Raw genomic sequence first — 5,000 nt, forward strand, 5'->3', positions numbered from 1 at the left:
ACTGTGATATACCATCCTACACTATCTCATCAGAAAGTCTGCATGTCAGCAATACTCCAAAAACTATTTGCCCTGTCTTAAAAATGTTACAAGAAATGTTAGCACCTTTTTTTCAATCAGAATTGAGTACATCTTGTATTAAGCTGTTGTCATCTTTTTGCTACCCCCGAATTAGTTTGTAAACTTTAGCAAGTCATTTCATTTTGTCCATTTCCTTAAATGATGAATTTGGTTTCATGGTCACTGCTTGCTGAAGAACAGTAACATGAATGATCCAAAGCAAGGTCAGTTCTCAAAAATAGCTACCAGTTCTGTGTCAAGCATCCTTGTTTGTTCGGATCAACCAGATACTAGTTTTAAGACTAAACTTCAACTTGCACTTAAACTCAGCTCCCTTTTCCCTGCCTGTGAGCCTTAAAAGAAAAAAAAAGTGGGGGAGGGTGGGGGGAGCAAGAATTTGGGTTTTAGATGTTTATGAGTCTTGTTAGCATTGTTGTTTTTAGGGTGAGGGTGTTGTTTGAGTGGAAGAGAGAACCCTACTTGCTTTTAGTTTCTTATTTAGTACATTAATATTAGTATAGATTTTAGCTTGCATTTTGAAAGTTAGAGCTGTATAGAGCAAAAGGTAAGAAGGAAATAACAGAGCACATTTTTCCTGAGTAGTATTCCTGTCTTCTATGTTCAGATTCTACTCAGACTTCCAAGTCCTGCTTCCTCTCCAGCCCGTTTCCTTTTGAGGTACAGAAAAACTCATTCTCAGGTTACTCTCAGATTGCAGGTTGAGAAGCTGTCAGCAGAGCCAAGGACCAGTTATGCCAGATCAGTATAGTATAGCATCCTTGCCCCTTCACCTGCAGGTTAAGAGCGCAGCCAATTTCCCTTCCTGAGGCTGTTTTACCTTTTTTTCTCTGGGATTTCCAAAGCCTGGATGTTCCTGTCTAAAAATCTCCCAAACTGACAACTGAAGAAAAAAATGCCTGAGTATGGCATAAGCAGTGCACCCAAGCAGGGTAATTAGAATGGATGTGCACTTCCAGAGGCACCAACTTCTCATCCTCCCCTTTCTCACTGTTTTCCTCACCTGCTCATGTGGTGCCCACCTGTGGCTTGCTGGCATTGCCACTGCCTGCAAATGGGGAGAGTTCCAAGTTCAAAATGAAGGCTTGATCTCTACAGGACTATGTGGAGTTGCATGAAGGAATTAGTAGTCCTAGTTTGTGTCATCACCCCCTTGTTTATGCTCTTCCGCTGACTATTCCCACGCCCCCTCTCCAGATTTTTACATGGCTTTTATAGCCTCTAGTAATTATATCAGCAGCATGGTGTCTATTTTTATTTCTTTTGAATGTGTGCAACATAAATGTCAAAAACCATAAAATCTCTTCTTAGCATGTACCTTGTGTGTGTGGTTTTAAAAAGTGTGACGCTGCCCTGAGCGAGAAGGTGCATTTTCAGGTCAGAGAGATGAAAACCAAAAATCTTCCAAACTTCCAATAAGTCCCTTACTGGGCACTGGTGGCTCACACCTGTAATCCTAGTCAGGAGGCTGAGATCTGAGGATCATGGTTCAAAGCCATCTCAGGTAGGACAGTCCGTGAAACTCTATCTCCAATTAACCACCAAAAAACTGGAAGTGTGGCTGTGGCTCAAGTGGTAGAGTGCTTGCCTTGAGCTGAAGCGCTGAGGGACAGCACCCAGACCCAGATTTCAAGCTCTACAACCGACAAAAAAAAAGTCTCTTATCATCTTGAACTTTTAGCTGGTTCTATAAAATAGAATTCTAATGCCTAACTCATAGGGTGCTGTTGCAGCACCTAGGATAGCACCTAGGGTGGCTCCTTTCCTCAGCAGGTGCCTTCCCAAACTCCTAAATTGTATGTTTCATGCTTAAATGTCATGACCTTTCAATGCTTTACACCATGCTTAGAAACAGAGGAAGAATAAAATCTCACCAGCTCAGTGTGGCTACTGTAAATTATCATTGTATTCCATCCTGAAGTTATTTTATGAGAGAATAATACAGACCATACTGTCACTGAAAACTAGACTTAGAAAATAGCAATAGTAGCACCACAACTTAGTGTTATTAAGGACTTAGTGTATGCCAAATTCTAGGTATTTTTTTATATTTAATCTTGACAAACATCCATGAAGAGATACTATTTTGTATTCTCCACTTACTAAAGGACACCAAGACAGGTCAGATATCTTGAGAAAAGTCACACATTAGAGGGGTACAGAACAAGAATTCCATTTTAAGCAGCCTGGCCCTTGAGTTTATAGGGCAATTGAGGCAAGAAAGGAGGCTGCAAGTTGCAGAGTTGGGTAGATTTTGGTACAAGGTTGGTTTCCTCTCTTTGAACTTCCATTTTTGAACTCTTAAGCCAACTCTCTTGCAGAAGGCAGGAGCCAGTGGCCATCCAGAAGGGCATGAAAAGCCAGAATCCCTTGCTCAGCTGCCGGGTAAGGGTCATCAAGGGCAAGAGTAGTCTCCGCATGTTCAGGTGGTCTGTGCCATAGTGCATTTTTTTGGGGGGGAGGTCTGGTCATGGGGCCTGAATTCTGGGCCTGGGCCCTGTCCCTTAGCTCTTCAGCTCAAGGTTAGCGCTCTACCACTTGAGCCACTTCCAGCTTTGTTTTTCTTTTTGCTTATGTGGTGCTGAAGAATCGAACCCAGGGCCTCATGCATGCAAGGCAAGTGCTCTACCACTGAGCCACCTTCCCAGAACCCCCATTATACATTTTTAAATGAGTAATTAGTGTTTTAATTTAATATATATTGAGAGAATATCAGAGATGTGAGACAATGTATTCTTTCCTACTCAAAAAAAATCTCTTCTAGTCATTGCCTATGAACAAGATAAGAATAAGTAGGGGACATGGCAAGAAACCATGATAAATTGTTGGTTAGATATAAGCCAAAGCCATTGAGTAAAGAAAAGACATAAACAGGCATGTTGGTTATATAAACAATATCAACATGCATTTTGGGGGTAACCTAACAAGAAATAATCAAGGAAAATTACTTTTCTAAGCTATTTATTAATGTTTGCATTGTTGTCATTACACAGAGCTGGGGAGGCCCATGCAATCAAGACCCTCTTATTTGTAGGGCGAAGGCTGTTACTGAGTATAGAAAGTAGCCAGAGAAATGTTTGCAGGTAAAACAGAACAGAAACCAGACACTGGTGGCTCACGTCTGTAATCCTAGCTACTCAGAAGGATGCAATCTGGGGATCACAATTTGAAGCGAGAGTCTATGGCTCAAGTGGTAGAGCACTAGCTTTTAGTAAAAAAACAAGAACAAACAAAAATATTTTTTAAATAATACAAAAAAAACAACTTAGGGACAGCTCCCAGACCCTGAATTCAAGCCCCCAAACAGATACCCACCCACTCCCCCCAAAAAACCCAAAAAACAGCAGACTGAAGAATTTAGGATTGGAGATTTAGAGGATCAGATAACTTTGGAAAACTAAAGTGGTTGATGTCTGTAATCCTATTTAGGAGGTTGAGCTTTGAGGACCAGGATTTGAAGCCAGCCTGGGCTGACTCTTATCTGACTCTTATCTCCAATAAAGTACTCAAAAAAAAAGTGTAGCTGTGGCTTAAGTGGTAGAGTGCTAGTCTTGAGCAAAAAATATTCAGGGACAAGTGCCCAGGCTCTGAGTTCGAGACCAACACCAAAAACAAAACAAACAACAACAACAAAAAAAAGAAGCCCTACAGTACTTAACTTTTAATTAAACTTAAGATCTTTTTTCTGAAATTTATAATTATTAAACATAATCCTTAATCTTTGGCACAATGCTCTTACAAGTCACCAAATAAACTCATGTATGAAAGTGAGAGAAATAAAAAAAATGAGGTAGATTGATAAATGATCATTTAAATACTCTGGGATCTAAAATACCCATAGTGAACACCACTAGACACTGGCTGGCAGATATCTATCTAAAAACCCTGACTGTGCTGAAGATAGCATATGTTCTATGAAAACAGAGTCCAAAAGGAAAAATGGGTACCTCTTCTCCACTGACTGAATGGTTAAATTGACCATGTACTAAGTTGAGGAAGAAGAGAGAGTGATGAACAGAGGGAGGAATAATTCCAAAGATGGTTCAGTATCCTTTGGCTCCTGACATAGACTTGTTTGGCAAAATGGAAGAAGGTAGTTTGTGGCATCATATGGCTATGTGAAAATTGCACTGCCCAAGTGCATCGCTTGTGCACTAGAATAGGTGAATTAGTGCTCCGTTGGTAATCACTAAGTTGAACTGCTTGTTGAATATTTAATTTTAGGAAAATAAGAAAGGGAAGAGAGGGGAAATGGCATTGTATATAGAATATCCCCACGTGTCTTGCCTTTTCTGAAAAAAAAAAAAGATGCAATGAAGTTGATTGGAAAGCAGAAGTATGAGTACATGGTAAGTTATTTTTTAGAGTATTCAGTCTAATAACTTAGTTGGACAGAGACCACTGACACAGCAGAGCACCTAGTAATAACAATCTTAAGATTATATCAAAGTATAAGTCCTATGAATGTTGTTCCAAAAGAACAGTGCATTTGTTACTCAGGTAAAACTCTGTAGGCATGTTCTCTGGCTCTAATTTGCAGTATTTCAATTTCTGTTTTCACTTTTTTCCCCCAAAGAATGGAGGTACTTTTTTGTTATTTTGTATGTTAGGTAACATTGTTCTTACTGTTGAGGGCTTGCAAAATGGAGGCTGTGGAAGGAGGAAGGATAATCTTAGTTTGCAACTGAGAGCAAAAGGTAGCACCTGAGCATCTTCTGTTGGGACTAGGATGCTTTCTTTAGATTCATGTATATCCATAATCAGCTTAACTAAGCAGGTAAGATGTTCATTAGCTAGCTTGAGTTTCAAAGAGAGAGAGGGAGAGGGAGAGAATGAATGTGGAAGAGTGAGAAGAACAAACAAGTCAAAGCATTTGTTCATGCTGCAATCTACACATCAATTATCCTGCTGTGCTAATTACC

The 5,000-nt window shown here is 39.9% G+C and overlaps 1 protein-coding gene across 1 annotated transcript in view; it reads left to right on the forward strand.

The window, feature by feature from the left end:
- The window catches only part of Zeb2 (zinc finger E-box binding homeobox 2), a 132,258-nt gene that overhangs the window by 70,028 nt on the left and 57,230 nt on the right, over positions 1-5,000 (forward strand). The gene's annotated exons all lie outside the window — the stretch shown is intronic.

The sequence above is a fragment of the Dipodomys ordii genome, unplaced genomic scaffold (genome assembly GCF_000151885.1).
Source record: "Dipodomys ordii isolate 6190 unplaced genomic scaffold, Dord_2.0 Scaffold126, whole genome shotgun sequence".
NCBI classification, from domain to species: domain Eukaryota; kingdom Metazoa; phylum Chordata; class Mammalia; order Rodentia; family Heteromyidae; genus Dipodomys; species Dipodomys ordii.